This window comes from Myxocyprinus asiaticus, chromosome 28, assembly GCF_019703515.2.
Source record: "Myxocyprinus asiaticus isolate MX2 ecotype Aquarium Trade chromosome 28, UBuf_Myxa_2, whole genome shotgun sequence".
Lineage (NCBI taxonomy): Eukaryota > Metazoa > Chordata > Actinopteri > Cypriniformes > Catostomidae > Myxocyprinus > Myxocyprinus asiaticus.
Window position 1 is genome coordinate 22,218,628 of NC_059371.1, and position 17,990 is coordinate 22,236,617.

General features: G+C 44.1%; 1 pseudogene; it reads right to left on the bottom strand.

The window, feature by feature from the left end:
* Positions 1 to 15,735: 15,735 nt before the first annotated feature.
* LOC127419396 (uncharacterized) lies at positions 15,736 to 17,647 on the bottom strand (annotated as a pseudogene).
* Positions 17,648 to 17,990: the final 343 nt, after the last annotated feature.

The following is a 17,990-nucleotide window of genomic DNA, read 5'->3' on the forward strand; positions in this document are numbered from 1 at the left end:
ATATATATATATATATATATATATATATATATATATATATATATATATATATATATATATATATATATATATATAGATAGATAGATAGATAGATAGATAGATGTAAAAAGTCCATTATAAAAATACAAATGATTACATATTTTAAACTATTATAATCCAGAAAAAAGTGAATTAAATATAAACCATTTCAAAATTTATTGTGTGAAAATTATTTCTATAAATGTGTCAAAAATTACAACTGTACTACAGTTGTGGAGTCATTTCCACCACAGCAAAAAAACTGTCCAAAATAAAAAGAATTCTAGGCTGCTTGAGATGAAATATGAGACGTGTGATGCTCAAGGTAAAAATCACTAGCAAGCAGAATATTTTTATTGGGTGTCATTTCCAATCAAGCTGTAATTGTGCATATATTTACTTAAAAATCATATTGTTTCATTTAACTATTGAAAGAATTTTTGAAATGCTCTCTGTATCTGCTCTACAAAGAATGCTCATAAAGAATGCTCTACATTCTCTATGAGTGGTAATTCTTTTCCATTGTGAGTTTGTTTGTATGTGTAAATGAAGCTTTTGTGGAGTCCTGATATTTGATTCGCTTGCTGAATGGCACATTCTTCATCAGTGATGTCAAATTACCCATTGCTAAATGAGACCAGTGAGACTGTTGATAAGACCTGGAGGTGAAAACAGCTAAATTAACATAACCAATGAGCCATGTCTCATTTTTTCCTCATTAAGAGCATGGAAGAATTTCTGTTCAGCCAGCCCCATTCTCTGGACAATAAGGTGGATTCCAAGCAAGTGCTGCTAACAGACCCTGTTCTGGAGGAGTGCGGCCCTCTGGAGGCTAATAGCCCTTATGTAGATGACGACAGGGTCTGAAGCAAGAGGCTGGAGCTTATTTGCTTGAATGTTGCCATAACAGTAGGATAATAAATAGTTGCAACTGATGTGTTGCCTTGTTTAATGAGGTATGAGAAAAGGGGAAAGGTCAAAGGTCAAACAAGGTTTTAAGGACTTTTTAGTCATTTAAAGGCCACAGACATCACTCTGACCAAAAAAGAGAGACTTTAATATACTCTGACAAATTTCAATATGTGCCTCGACACTTTTCAAGGTTTCCACACCGCTGTGTACCAGACTTATGATGGTGAGTAAGAGTCAAAACAGCCCTCTGAGCCATTAATCTATGGTGTACCTTGCCAAAAAGAGACAAGAATTTTTTTTTACCTCTCAACAGGAGCTCCCTGCTCTTCTCTCCCATGGCTCAATGTGGAGCTGCCCTGCTTTTTGAAGTGATATTTACTCTCTCATTCATTGCATGTGAGGAAAAAAGAATAAAAAAGAGTTTTAAAAAGATAAAGAAACACCTGCCAGACAACAAACAGCTCACAAGGTCCAGAGCTCCTCAACAGCCATCCCCATGATGTCATCACAATCACATGAAACACTGCAAGTTTTCAGGCTCTATACATTGTGATTGGCAGGTGCATTTACAGCAGTGTGGCTTTTGTGTTAATGGTTGTCTGCTAATGCAGTTCTCAGAACTGCTGTTTGGACAGGTCATTTTTTTTCTTTCTTAAGGATTAGAGGTGGTGATGAAGTATAAACTTGCTTTTCAACATTGAACATATGCAGAATTACAAACAATGCAAAAACAACCGATGTTAGACCTAACATCTCGGTCCAGACCTATGCGATTAAATTAGAAATGAAATATAATGACAGAATTATAATTTTTTGGATGAAATAACCCTGAAAACTTCAAAGAGTTGAGTGCAAGATTTGTATAAAACATAAGCTGTTAGCTTTCCACGATCACCTCAGTTTTAATCAAACAGGGAGAGCTGCATGCTGGGAATGAAGTTTCATTCTCAGCCACCAAGAACAACACCAGCCTGCCTAAACAATGGGAAACTCCAAACAGTCCTTTGCTGCTTCACTCCCTCTCCAAACTCCCACTGTGGCCAATATGATACAAGAGGCAGGAGCAGGACTTCAAGACATTTAGGCCTCCAATGCATTATGAGTTTCACACAGCGAAATCACATTAAATACTTTAATTCTTACTGTTGGAGTAGGGTTGCTGAGGTGAAGCATGTGAGGGAGGGGGGTTGATTTCCCTTTACACTCTCTTTGATTAAAAAAACACTTCATGGGTGCATGTGCTATTTGTGCTATATTGTATGTGCTTTTATTACTCTCTGCCAGCCCCTATAGCCACTTTTTTGCACTGTCTGGTGTCCAGTACATAAACAGTGATTGCTGTGCAATGTGATGCCTCACAATGTGGGTTTATTTATTTGCATTTACATTTTGTGAAATCATTTTGAGCATTAGAATGAGAAGAACACTATGAGTGGGAGTCTTTTCACATGGTTAAAAAATGGTTTTCAGTTATTTTAAGGCAGATCAGAGGCACACCTGTAGCATAAGTTTAAGGCTGGTCCATACATAATACACACTAGCTCTTTCATGGTTTAAAGGGCACCAAAGAATAAGTTAAAGAATGAATAGATCAGCTGGCAGAGCATGGCCCTAGCATTGCCTGGGTCATGGGTTTGATTCCCAGGGAACACACATACTGATCAAATGTATAGCTTGACAGCACAGTAAGTCGATCTTTATAAAAACGGCTGCCAGTGCGTAATAAATGTTTTATGTTGGAGCTGTGGATTAGAAGTTAGTGCATTTGTTCCAACATATTGAGCTGTTGTGCTCATGCAGGTAACAAGTGTGTTGACAAAATAATACGCCAATAACTGTCAGAAATCCAGCATAATCACACAGGAAATCGACATGTAGTTTCCAAAAGTTAATGTATCCTAAAATCAGCCACATACTGCTGATTTATCAATGAGCGCTTCAGACCTTTTTGCATCAATTCGAACGTGATCACATTTACCTCTAGCTCTACTCACACAGGTTCTGGTCTCATGGGAAACAGGAAGTAATTGCATTCACATAAATAAGGGTGATTGCAATTCGGAGGTTACATTTTCACACTAAAAATTCATTTTTTAATCCACTGATGGTTAGGTTTAGGGTTGGAGTTTGGGTTACGGGGTAGAGTTAATAAAATATGCATTCCTGCATTGTGCATTGACTGTATTAAATTGTGTGCAACTAAAAATACAACTCACTTTTGGCGCCACTCTGTGGACATTTCATGTCCATGTGTTCAACAACACTTTCAGCTTCAGTCACTAGGGAGCAGTGATTTGAATTTTGATGACAATATGAATTTTTGGTGACATGCTGACAATAGTTTACCCTCAAATGACCCTCCCCCTCGGCTGTGGAGCACCTTGCGATTTGAGAGCCCTCCTGTGCACTCACAGAGGCTTAATAGTAGAGGAGGCCCTGGGGCCACGTTACAACACAAACACACAACACTCTCTCTGTCGGACCCCTTGTGATTTAGACCAGCTGAAACGGCTGCTGGCCATGTATGTAAATGTTGTAAACTTACAGCCTCAAGGCTCTCGGCTTGCTCTCTTTGCTCTCATTAGCCATGTGTCACCTTACAGCCTGCAACATAACCATCAAACCTCCACTGTCTAGCAGGAACCTGAGGCAAATCTATAGTACATTCATCCAAAGCTGTCCTAAATAATAGATTTTATCGACTGAGATTTGTTCCTTTTGTTCTCCTTACCATTAGTGTTGTCTCAATTTTGAAAAGAGCCTGTTTGTGTGTTTTAGTGTTTTCATCTGCCATGAATATAAGCAGGGCCATGCAGAAAGACACTTTCACACGCTGCTTGACTCTTTGCGTCTAAAGCTATTTCTGACTATATTGACTTCTTGTCAAGCTGTGCCACTGGAAGTCTGCTAAATACTGACCTTAAGCCACAGGTTACATGTCCAAATCCTGCTCATTAGGGCCCTAACTGATTATAATGTGGCCTTTGAGAACGCTCACTGCTACGGGGTGGAACTACACTTACAGGTTCCCCCACTGTCCCTTTCCTGTTGTCTGCATCAGGTGCCAGCAGGGTCTATGGTTCGGCCACAATCGGCATTCGCAGACAGAATCATTAAAGCGGAGGGGTGGCATGAAGCCTTTCATTGTGCCTGTTTCTGTGTACCAGCTTGAGCCCAGGACAGTGACCACTCTGCCTTCCCAGCAGGAGAACCCCATCCTGGGCAGTACATTGTTGGGCACTCCCCTTGACTTGCTGCCTGCTGCTTGAGATGCATGGGTTTGATTTTAATGGCAAGTTCTTGGACTAAAGCCCACATTGCAGGGGAGCTAGGTCAATATTGGTTTTGAGAGCATGTGGAAAAATGTCAAAATGTTAAGTTCTATTCACTTTCTCTGGCGCTGTTTGTTTCTGCAGTGAAAGGCCTAGTGGGCCATTAGTGTAAACAGTGATTTTTCTCACAGCTCAGTCTCCAGCAGGAGGGGACAGAACAAAACACAGATATAGAGATTAAAGCTGGGCCTTAAAGTGGCAAAACAGCAGGACAGAGACCTTAAAATGACAAAAAAAAAAAAAAGAAAAAAAAAAGAAAAAGAAAAAGAAAAAAAAGAAAGAAAAAAAAGTGAGAGATAAAGAAAAACTGTAATCATCCTGCAGTCAGGAGAATGAAATGCACGCCATCTTTAATGTCCCCCTCCCTGTTTTCTCTGAGCTTGAAGAGCATTAGGCTTGGAAGATGGAGGGAAAGTAGAAGTCTTTGTTTGAAATGCAGTGTTTTTCCACTTAATAGATGTATGTTTAGAACACATTAGCCACACAGATACAGTTTGAAGTCCCTTTTCACAAACAATGTGTATGTCTGATCAGGAAAAGTCTGTAGGGGGAAAAACAGAGGGGATAGAAGTGATTCTTTGCACAACAGTCTGGTTTTATATGCATTTATATCCAGATGTAAAAGACAATTTAATGGCTTCTTCAGTCTTCTGTGACCACTTGGGTTCTGATATGGAGGGAACATACATCAATCACTATGTCAGTGTGTTACTGCATGACATTAAAATGCAACGAAGTCAAAGAAAGCGTGAAAAAAAAAAAAAACAGCGTGCTATTTCTCCCAGATGCATCTGAAATTTAATCTAAGAACAAAAGCAACATTTAGATCATAATTGTCCATTATTTTAGTGGATTACCTGTATTAACCTGAGCTGCAGATGTTTGTGCTTCTCATAAGTGGTCCTGCATGCTGATTTCAGGCACACTTAAGATGATCCGTTAAGTTCTCGTGTTTGTGTATGTATCCGCTTTTTTACATTTTACGATCGGACTGTTATTTCCTTTTAAAACTGCTCGTAACCGACAAAGTTTAAACTCTTGTTTTAGCGCAACGGTTGATTGACAGGTGAGGGGTGTCACTTCAGTGCTGCCGGGACGCATACAAGACGGATTAGCATTTACACCTCCAATGCGATGCAGTCATGCGTTTTCACCACATTCGTTTGTGGTTTTTGTGATCCGATCAAAAAATGTTGTAGACGCTGTTTAGACCTGTATTTAGCACTGACCACATGTGATCGGATCACCTAAAACGCATCTTAATACCAGGTTTAAACAGGGCCATTGTTGACAGGCAAAAGGATTATGGTTTCCACTTTTTAGTATAAAAACAAACTGTCTAGGCTCAAATTTAAATAAAACCTCTTATTGGAAAATCTAGATCACCAAGTAGATTTTAAGCTGTGGAGGTGTGGTTCATTTTTGTCAGTATTTTCAGCATTTCTGCTTGTCCTTTGAAGTGACTTGAAGTAGGCTAAACGCAATGTGTTTAAAAATTACATTTCACAATTTAGCGAAACCACCTGTCAATAAGAGATGGCTATGGCTCCATTTGGGCCATCTACTTTCTCAGAATATTTGAGCAATATTATTCAAAGTATAATAAAATTATGAAAATATTCAATATATTCTCCAGAATGGTAAACACAGGTGTTTATTACGAGAAATAACCAAGAGATCCATTTATTACCATGTAAATTGGACTCTCCAATATAACTTTCTACTGGAAATGGATGACACTGTGAGAAAACAGCTGGTTTACTGCGGCCCAGCCCCTTCCTCTCACTTTAAGCTGCCCTTTCTCCTCACGGCCCTGGGGGAACACACCACTCTCTCCTCAATTACTTAAATTAAACACGCTGCAGTAAAACTGGTGGTTCTCTCTCCACCTCCTTTTCTATTTGCTTTCACCACATTCTGCTCTTTTATTTGTCTGTGCTGCCTTTTATTGCCCAGGTAGCCTTTGTCATGATTAGAAGACCTCTCAAGAAAAGGAAGAAAACAGAGCTGTGTTTTGATGATAAGTGAGGTGGAAAAAAACACGAAAACAAAAAACTAAGGTGGGTTCGGCAATAGTGGGACATCAGGTAAAGTGGGACAATTAAGGTTCAGGATGGATTGAGCTTTAAATATCAGGAAACAGTTAATTGTAGCAGTCATTAATAATTTCCAAAAGGGTCTTTTTCTCCATTAAAATGTTTTTATTTGCCTGACATCATTATAGTGGATATGCTCAAGCTTTAACTTATAACCGAAATCAACGAATGCATGGAAAATCAACTAGCAAATGAAAATGGCCTTCTTTAGTAATTGCCAGATTTAATCCTTAAATTTATTAAGTTATTCTAAGTCTTTTGAAATAAAACTTGCGATTGGACACAGTATTTGTTTAGCAGTGTTCAGTGTTAACTTTGTAGGTTGTAAAATGTTCCCTTTACAAGCCAGAGTAGGAGCGTCCAAGTTGAGGACAAACACCATAAACTGAATTCCTTTGCCAAAATAAAATATATCTGTCTATATGCACAGACACCTCACAGCTGTTCTTGTACAATGAAGCTGGCATTAAAACTAGACAGACATTAACTAAACCAAAGACAATATTAGCTGCCTCATCTCTACGCCTCATAGTTGCTAATGGGATAATTGAGGAACCCTCACACCTTGCGGAAACATCACAGACTCAGTTAACACATTGTTGTCATTTATTGCTCTTTCACTGAAAGAGCTGTATGAGATTAGGTCTCCCACACGTAAGGTGTGAGGTAAGGGCTTTGCTGACGCCTCTGTATAAACTACACCATACATCAGCATTACAAGGTTTACTCACACTGCAACTCCACAAACAAATAACATTTACAAGAGGTCATCTTAACATCACATACACCCTTTAATGGACTTTGCAGACTCCACATTCATCTTTGCATCTGTTAGAAGCAGGCTAATGAGGAGAATGAAGGCTGTGAACAGGGGAGAGACAAAGCTTAGTCATTCATCCTACTGTATATGATCAAATTTACATACTGCAACAATTTACATTTATTAATTTAGCATGCAGAAGTCCAAAATGTCCAAAAGGTTGAACGAAACAAATATCTCTGTGACAGGCAACAATTCATCAGTGTTAACAAACACAAATGGAATCTCGAGCTGTCTCTGTTGTGGCGGGGTGAGCTCTACATTTATTTGGCAGTGGTGACGAGGCCAAATAGACATCAGGTGTGCCTCGTTACACCCCGCTGCCCAAACGAGGCTTATTAATTATGCACCTCTTCTCTCTCCTGCCCACTCCCATTGTGAGCCTGGCTGAAGGACAGCCCTCAGAGGTGGGGTGATGATGATGATAGGGAGGGGCGGGTCATTCCGGCACATTCCTCGCCCCTTAGCGTTGCCCTGTTGGTGCACCCTCCTCACCGCCCACACGTGAATGCTACTTCCTCAGCCAGGCCCTATGGTTGGAGTGGGCATATGGGGGATTCCTCTCTGGGCCAAATCTCCCTCTTGCTCGCACTCGGGTGGGGACAGAGAAAACCAAGAATTAATACTGCAGGGTTAATGCTTATTAAATGTCACTTACCCTTTGCTGCAGCTGGGAGGCTGTCCTCGTGTCTTCTCCATCCCACTCCAAGCTTTCCGTCTAACCAGCGAACGAGAGAAAGAGTGACATCACCGTGTTTTTCCAACTGTGCCGTCTCTGGCCACACTCATGCCCACATTCTCCACCACTGTGGCAGGGTGAGTAAGAGACAGACACAGTGGGTGAACCTCGGAGAGGCATTTATTGAAAATAATAATAAACATAAAATGTTCATAAATGGGGAAAATAGTGTCCAATGGGAAAAGTGTCCAAAATAAAGGGGAATCTGGCATCCTCACGGTGAAAGGGGGCGTCGTGTAGGATGAAGAGTATCCAGAGGAGGATCCAGTACGTGAGGGGGGGGGTCCGCGGCCGCACGTGCTCCCCTCATTCGTCTGTGGTGCGTGGGGCGGAGGCTTCCTCAGCAGCCTGTCTTCCCAGGGCTGTGGTGTATGTGAGGGGAAAGCAGCCCGGCATCCATGCCCGTCGGCCACGACGCGTGCTTCAATTCCCCGGCGTCGCATCTAATTTGCGGCAGGGGCTCGGGGGTGCGGGTCTGGCATGCATCTAATTTGGCCAGAACCCTCCCAGCTCTGCTCCTGGAGGACACCAGTGTGTGCACACAAGCAGACAGAAGCAGGCTCCTCGTTTATTTGGCAGCGGTGACAAGGCCAAACACACATCAGCTGCCCATACGATGCTTATTAATTATGCGCCTCTTCTCTCTCCTGCCCACTCCCGTCGTGAGCCTGGCTGAAGGACGGCCCTCAGAGGCAGGGCGATGATGACGAGAGAGAGAGGCGAGTCATTCTGCCACACTGCCTTACGTGGTGTACCTCAAGGATCAGTTCTTGGTCTGCTTCTTTTTCTAATCTACATGTTTACGCTTGGCCAGATCATCCGTCACCATGGTCTTAGTTTTTAAAGTTATGCTGATGACATGCAAATTGAAAGTTTTTCCACCCACTTCCATTACTGCTTGCCTCCAAGATCTTAAAGTCTGGATGGCAGTAGGGCTGGGTGGTATATTGACTTTTTAAGGTATATCACTATATTTTCAAAGGAGATATAGGATGAGACAATACCATATATAACGATATAGTTTGATGTTGTGTCATAACCCATTTCTTCCATAAAGCCATGCCATGTTTGCATCTCTCCTCTCTCATTTTCTCCACGCAACCCCACCCCACTCGCTCACAAGTTCTCCTGCAACATGGAGGGAGACACAGCGCCAGTTCATACTGCCGAAGAAGACCTGGTTAGTAAAAGAAATACAGTGGTTCAATTATTTGGAGATGGTTTGGATTTAAAAGATCAGATGAGCAGGAAAACTGCTGCGCACTGTTTGACTGACAGGCGGCTTGTGTGTGTGCGGCGCGCTTTACATGCACGTGTGCTCCGAGAACGCTTGTGCCTAAACGGTCAAATACATTTCAAAATGTCTTGGAGAGGTATTCATGTAAACAAAGAGAGTTATGTCTAAAGTGAACGTAAACATTGGGGGAAAAGCTGATCTGTATCTAAATGTATGACTAATTTTAAATGTAACCTAATAGACCTGCCGCTGTCTAGTGTATCCTTAATATTACTCAAAGAGCAATAACAAGAAAACGACAAATCCCCTCACTGCTCTTGGCTGGATAACTTTACTTGTATAACTCTAGAATAAAAGTATTAAAGTATTATTCATACAGGGAAGACCAGTAGTATTTTTATGTCAAATTCATTCTGAACGTTTAATTGAATACTTAATACAGTTAAAGCACTGTTTTCTTATTAATATTATGATGGAAATATAGATCTTATTCCATAGAAGTGTGAGCAACCCTGCTGTAAATGATGGTGATGGATGCTTTCTTTTATTTGACTACCGTGCGTACATGTAACATAAAATAACCTCCTCTACCCAGTGCAGTTTACATTTCTGTCCCAGAGAATCTAGTTGATTGCATAGGTATAATACTATTAAGTTGGCCATGTCGTAATTTTAGAAAACATACAACAGAAACTCTGACATGTTACTTGAGCATGTAACCAATACATGTCCTTTTTTTCTCTCTGGACAAGTAACTTTTTTACTCAGACAAGTGAATTACCAATTTACTTGTCTGAAGGACAAGCACATCACAATGCTTAATGCTGAGCCCTGCATGTCATCTGTAGAGAATGCCATAAACAGGTTGCATCCAAAAGTGGAAGCATTTCAAAATTCTTCCACCATTTACAACAGTGCCATAAACTGCTGTATGTGTTAAACTTCGTGCTGCTGCTGCAAACCCGGCCGCGAAACCTTCGCAGCCCGAAACGTCTTCTGCCCCGAAAAAAGCTTCATTTACCATCTCACCTCTGAATTTTACTTTCAGCTTTTGTTTAGTTGAAACAAAATGTTTTGTCAACATTTAGTGCACTTCGTAGAAAATACCAAGATATATATTGTGTATCTCCATTCAGCCTAAAAATACCGGGATACAATGGCATAGATTTGGCTTGAACATTGGGGGGTTGCAGCTTGAAGCATTTACATGTTTCCATTGATCATGGTATAAATATTGTGGGGGGTGGGAGGCTGTACTTGCTTGTTTTGATTATTGGGGCGGGGGGGGGTTAACTCCCCCATCCCCCCTGGATCCCCCCGAGCTATGATTTTTGGTCCATATCGGCCAGCCCTAGATGGCAACAAACTTTCTAAAACTGAACACAGACAAAACTGAAATTTTGTTAGTCAGCCCAAAATCCCTGGTCTCTTCCCATCGTAAACTGAAAGATGCTGAAACTATCATCCATGCTTTAAGAACAATAGGTTACTAGCGTAACCCCGGTTCACTGAAACATCGAGTGGAGAGATCCACCTATGGCAAGGGTATCTGTACCTGACCTCTACAGAAGCATCCAATTGCACCAAGTCTGGCTAGACAGACAGAAGCGCATGACCTATGCCCGGTAAGGACCCACCCCCTTACCTAAGAGCATATAAGGACCTGCACGCGCTGCTGTTCTTCTCGTGCAGCAAGCAGGGCAAGCTTGGTGGATCTCTCCACTCGATGTTTCAGAGAACTGGGGTTATGTAAGTAACCTATTGTTCTCTTTCATCATCTCGTGTTCGAGATCCACCTATGGGAGACATTGACAGCTCCCCGATTGCCCAATACACTCACAGTGAGGCCCTGCAAGCCAGTTAAGGGAATGGTCACCTCAAAGAGGCAGTGCTTGACACATCTCATAATCACACACCTGGCAACCCTGAAGCACACAAGTGAGAACTGTGCACAGGCAGAGCATGAATAACATGTTAGTGGCACAAACATAAAAATCAGCCCAGCAGCATATATACAGTGAAGATAGCACTCAGGCAGGAATGTAAAAGCATGCTTGGTGACATGAATGTGTATGGCCAACTGGCCCATAACCCTTTTTTCTTACTCTTATATTATAAATATATACACCGGACTCAAGATGGCGCCGAGTATGGCTGCTGCGTTGTGAGCTCCGACACAACATGGTAGTGTTTTGTTTGTTTTGTTCAAAATTCTTATGTTTTTTGTCTTGGATATTGTCTGCCTTATTGTCTATGACAGACAAACACTTTTGGACATTGGTTCAGCAATTTCACACCGTAAACCGGACTTCAAATTCCTCAATGCCGACCCGCTGTTTACAAACACGCAAGCGGAGCCCTTTGTCTGAGCAGTCCGGATGCGGAAACGCAGGAGAAAAAGGGGAAACAGAGCCGGCGTTCTCATCAGAGTAAGACGCCGTGCAAATCGACCCCCGCTACCCAGTATTCTACTGGCAAATGTTCAGTCTCTGGATAACAAGCTCTGCAAGCTGAAAGCGCGGATCTCGTTCCAACGAGAGACGAGGGACTGCTGCATTATCTGCCTTACGGAAACTTGGATGTCTGCAGAGATTCCAGACTCAGCCATTGAACCCGCGGGGTTCTCAGTGCACCCAGCGGACAAAGCGTAAAAGACCACTCAGGTAAAAGCAGATGTGGAGGTGTATGTTTTATGATCAACAAATCCTGGTGTGATCAGAGGAACGTGCATTCTATCTAGTCTTTCTGCTCTCCTGATCTGGAATTTCTCATGCATCTGTGTCGACCATTTTGGCTACCGATGGAATTCACAGCGGTCATTATCACTACTGTGTACATCCCCCCACAAGCCGACACAGACCAGGCACTCAAGGAAATGTATGGGAGTATAAGTGAGCAGGAACCGCGCACCCTGAGGCCGTATTCATTGTGACCGGGGACTTTAATAAAGCCAGTTTCAAATCAGTCACACCAAAATACCACCAGAACATTAGTTTCAACACACGAGGGGACCGGGTTTTGGACCATTGCTACTCTCCCTTCCGGGATGGCTACAAATCCCTCCCCCGCCCACCATTTGGCAAGTTGGACCACTCTTCCGTTCTGCTTCTGCCCGCTTACAGGCAGAAACTGAAACAGGAAGCACCCACCCTCAGAACGATCCAGTGCTGGTCGGACCAATCAGACTCTACGCTACAGGACTGTTTTGATCACATGGACTGGGAGATGTTCCGGTCCGCCTCTGATGACGACATCGAGCTTTACACTGATAGCGTAATGTGTTTCATCAGAAAGTGCGTGGAGGACGTCGTTCCAACCAGAACAACAGGGATCTATCCGAACCAGAAGCCATGGATAAATAACGATGTTCGTGTGGCACTTAATGTGCGGACCTCCGCTTTCAATTCCGGGAACGCGGAGGAGCATAAACAAGCCAGTTATGCCCTCCGAAAAACTATCAGAACCGCAAAATGCCAGTACAGGAACAAGATTGAAGGACAGTTTAACACCACCAACTCTACAAGCATGTGGCAGGGAATTAACATCATCACAGACTTTAAAGGGAATAAAAACTCCGCCATGAACACCGCTGCCTCTCTCTCGGATGAGCTAAATACTTTTTATGCTCCTTTTGAGGGAAATAACACCGACCTCGAGAAAGCTCTCGCGGCCGAAGCTACAGAGGTTAGTTCACTCTCCGTCTCTGTAGCGGATGTAACCCGATCCTTCTGACGGGTGAATATCCGCAAAGCCGCTGGCCCAGACGGCATTCCGGGCCGCATCATCAGAGCGTGCGCGAATCAGCTGGCTGGTGTTTTTACGGACATTTTCAACCTTTCCCTCTCTTTGTCTGTAGTCACCACATGCTTTAAACATCCACCATTGTACCTATTCCAAAGCAATCAAAAATAACTTGCTTAAATGACTGGTGTCCTGTTGCTCTGACCCCCATCATCAGCAAATGCTTTGAGAGACTAATTAGAGATTACATCTGCTCTGTGCTGCCTCTCTCTCTAGACCCATTGCAGTTTGCTTATCGCAACAGCCGCTCCACTGATGATGCCATTGCATCTACAATACACACTGCTCTCTCCCACCTGGAAAAAAAGAACACTTATGTGAGAATGCTGTTTGTAGACTACAGATCAGCATTCAACACCATAGTGCCCTCCAAGCTAGATGAGAAACTCCGGGCTCTGGGCTTAAACAGCTCGCTGTGCAGCTGGATCCTGGACTTCCTGTCAAGCAGACGCCAGGTGGTTAGAATAGGCAGCAACATCTCCTCATCACTGACCCTCAACACTGGAGCCCCACAGGGCTGTATTCTCAGCCCACTCTTGTATTCCTTGTACACACATGACTGTGTGGCAACACATAGCTCCAATGTCATCATTAAGTTTGCTGATGACACGACGGTGGTAGGTCTGATCACTGACAATGATGAAACGGCCTACAGAGAGGAGGTGCACACTCTGACACACTGGTGTCAGGAGCACAACGTCTCCCTCAATGTCAGTAAGACAAAGGAGCTTGTGGTGGATTTCAGAAGAAAAGACAGAGAACACAGTCCCATCACCATCAATGGAGCACCAGTGGAGAGAGTCAGAAGCTTCAAGTTCCTGGGTGTCCACATCACTGAGGAACTCACATGGTCCATCCACACTGAAGTCGTTGTGAAGAAGGCTCATCAGCGCCTCTTCTTCCTGAGACAGCTGAGGAAGTTTGGAATGAACCGCCACATCCTCACATGGCTCTACACCTGCACTGTAGAAAGCATCCTGACTGGCTGCATCTCTGCCTGGTATGGCAATAGCACAGCCCACAACCGCAAAGTACTCTAAAGGGTGGTGCGAACTGCCAGACACATCATCGGAGGTGAGCTTCCCTCCCTCCAGGACATATATATCAGGCGGTGTGTGAAAAAAGCTCGGAGGATCATCAGAGACTTCAGCCACCCGAGCCATGGGCTGTTCTCACTGCTACCATCAGGCAGGCGGTATCGCAGCATCAGGACCCGCATCAGCCGACTCCATGATAGCTTCTTCCCCCAAGCAATCAGACTTTTGAACTCTTGATCTCCCACGATCAAAATACATCAGCACTGCACTTTATTACTCTTACTCATATCTCACACCGGTCTGTCATAAATTATATTATTATTATATTATATTCTCTCTTAACAACTTACAATCAACTGACAGCCTGAATGTCAATACAGTACAATACAACCTACTGTACATTCTGTATATACTACTATATGTACTTTTTTTATTGAATAATGTGTATCTATATTGTGTGTATTGTATACTGTACAGTGTATGTTAGTATTTGTATATTGTGTTGTGTGTATGTGTATATTAGACTTTAAATTGTGCTGTGTTTATTTGATGTTATCGTAAATTTGTATATGTCTCATCACTGTCACAACTGCTATGTTGATCAGAACTGCACCCAAGAATTTCACACACTATTGCACTTGTGTATATGGCTGTGTGACAATAAAAGTGATTTGATTTGATTTGATTAAATATAAAAAGAAAGAAAAGGAGATAACAGGGGAGGGGCTATGAAGAACCTACCCCCAAGACAAAATGAGCTACAGGGGTCCTGGTAACATCCAGCCGGTAGTAACATACAAAGGTATGGGGAGAAGCCCAGCTGGCAGCAGAACAGATGTCCTGCAATGAAACTCCCCTAAACAGAGCCCAAGAGGCGGCCATGCCCCTCGTGGAGTGGGCTCTGAGGCCTCCTGGAGGCTGCACTCCCCTAGATTCATATGCCAAAATTATAGCTTCCACAAGCCAATGCGAGAGGCATTGTTTAGAAATGGGATTCCCCATGTGAGGGGGGCCCAAGAGATGAAGAGCTGATCGCCCTTTCGAAAAGCACTGGTCCTATCCAAGTACGCCTGCAGGACACGGACAGGACACAGAGTATTCAGCCTCTGATCCTCCACAGAGGAAAAAGGGGGAGGGTGAAAAGCGGAAAGCTCCATTACCTCACATGAGAATGCTGGGAAGCATTTAGGCATAAAAGCCGGGTTGGGCATAAGGAAAACCTTATCTCCACTAAGAGAGAATTTAGTGCACGAGGAATGAACAGAGAGTGTATGCAAGTCACTGACACGTTTAGCTGATGCTAAGGCCAGGAGCAAAGCTGTCTTGAAAGACAGCAATTTTAGAGAAATGCTCCCCAAGGGCTCAAAAGGCTGCTGAGATAAAGCCTCCAGCACCATAGAGAGGTCCCACTCAAGAACAGTTCTCCTAGTAACTGGGAGATAACGGCGGGCACCCTTCATAAATCTATGAATGAGGGGGTGCTGCCCTGCCGTTGAGCCGTCAAACCCAGCATGACAAGCAGAAATAACTGCCAGGTAGACCTTAATAGTGGAAAAAGACCTGCCCTTATCCATAAGGTAAAAAAACAAAAAATATCAGAGACTGAACACTGATATGATGTGGAACCGCACCCATCACACCACCCTTCAAACACTTGCCACTTACAGTCATATAAGGACCTTGTGGAGGAGGCTCTAGCATTCTGTATAGTGGCAACCACATGTGGGGGGAGCCCCATCGAGCTTAAGTTTGTCCTCTCACGGTCCAAGCCCAAAGAGCCACCCTGTCCGGGTGGGGGTGATATATCTCCCCGTTCACTTGAGACAACAGGTCTGTGCGTAGAGGGAGGGGCCACAGCTGGGTATGCAGAAAAGGAATTATCTCTGCCAGCCATGGTGCTTTGGGCCACCTGGGTGCTATCAAAATGAGGGACAGGCCCTGCTCTCTCACTTTGGTCAGGGTGGGTAATAACAGGCACAGGGGAGGGAATGCATAGAGCAGCACTTTGGGCCACGGGTGGGCTACTGCGTCCACGGCGAGGGGCGCGTCCTCGTCCTTTAGCGAGAAGAACATAGGACAATGGGAGTTTTCGCGCGAGGCGAAGAGATCTATGGTCGCCTGTCTGAATCTCTCCCACAACATGCCCACTATCTGAGGGTGGAGGCGCCAATCACCGTGGAGCGGGTTCCCCCTCGACAGAAGGTCCGCGCCTCTGTTCAAAACGCCTGTAACATGGGTCGCGGGTAACGACAGGAAGTGCTGCCTGCTCCACACTAAAAGCCTGTGAGCTAGAGCATGAAGCTTGGGTGAGCGCATTCCGCCCTGGCGATTGATATGTGCCACTGCTGTGGTACTGTTGCAGCGAACGAACACATGATGCCCCTGCAAGCGGGGCAGAAAATGATTCAGAGTTTTCCATACAGTCATGAGCTCCAAATAATTTATGTGGGTTGAACGAAGTTCGCTCGGCCATGAACCGTTCACCGTCCTGCCCTCCTGAGTGGCTCCCCACCCTGTTAAAGACACATCTGTCATTACCACTTTTTGCAATATAGCCCCGAGAGGGGTCCCATGTGCGTAAAAATCTGCGCTTCTCCAGTGGCACAAGGCTGCTGTGCACAAGCGCGTCACTGTAACAGAGCGACAGAGATCGTGTAACGGGCTGAAATGGAGGGATAAAACCCACTTCATGAATGCCCTCATTCGCAGAAGGCCCAAAGGCAAAACCTGAATAACTGATGCCATAAGATGCTGTAATCTGAGACATGTGCGAAATTGCAGTTTTGCCCCCTCCTTGAATTGTGATAGACAATTCATTAGAGAGAGAGCACGCTCTTGTGAGAGGCGTGTGCGCATGGAGATTGAATTCAGCTCCAGACCCAGGAATATAACATTCTGAGCGGGTGTAAAATTGCTCTTGTTCACATTCACTCTGAACCCGAGCGATATGATGTGCGCAAGCACACGGCGAGTGTCTTGCACCATTTTCACCTTGGAATTGGCTATGATTAACCAATCGTCTATGTATGTTAGGATCTTTAGACCCGTTATTCTCAGCGGCACTAAGCCCGCCTCCGCACATAGACAGAACACCCTCGGACTCAACGAGAGACCGAAAGGAAGGACTGTGAATTCGTAACATATGCCCTGATAGGCGAAACGAAGAAATTTCCTGTGCTTGTAAATGTTGATGTGGAAAAAAGCATCTTTCAGATCGACTGATGTGAACGAGTCGTTCTGATGAATGTTTGTTCAACACTCTGAGATCCAGAATAGGACGGAGGGAGCCGTCTTTCTTTGGAACTAGGAAATAACGGGAGTAAAACCCCTGATTGCATTGATCTAGGGGTACTACATGAATCGCCCTCTTCCCGAGGAGGGAGGAGATTTCCTCTTTCAGAATGTGAGCAGCGCTCTCCTCTGTGTGAGAGGAAATAATGCCTCTGAAAGGCTTGGGTTTCCTGGCAAACTGGAGTCTGTACCCGTTCATTATGGTTCGAATCACCCACTCGGGAGCCAACACAGCCTGCCAAGCTGTTGTGTGACTCGCAAGTGACTCCACATGAACTGGGGAAGCGCTCATAGCTGCATTTATGCCCGATTTGCTCATTTGTGATGCAATGGCGCCATCTAGTGGACAACTTAGGGGCGACATGTGGGGTTGCAGAGAGATATTCTAGCTCTGTAATGAATTAATTTGATTCCTTAGATTTTTTGTGTTTTTTTTTATGTTGGGAAACACTGGGGCCGAAGCCTTTATTGAATGGGTGAGAGAAATGTAATAGGGGCGCTGTGTTGATACTGCTTGTGTACTTTTTCTCACTGTAAACACCTCCAGCACGGGGAGGCTCCCCGACAGGAGCTGGACAGGGGAACACACATTATTCTGCACTGAACACACAGGGTGGGCACCCACTGGTGGGGGGGGCTACCCCACCGAAAACGGTGAATGGGTGAACTAGGAGGGCAGGATAGGAGTCCGGGGGGCTGGCGGCCCG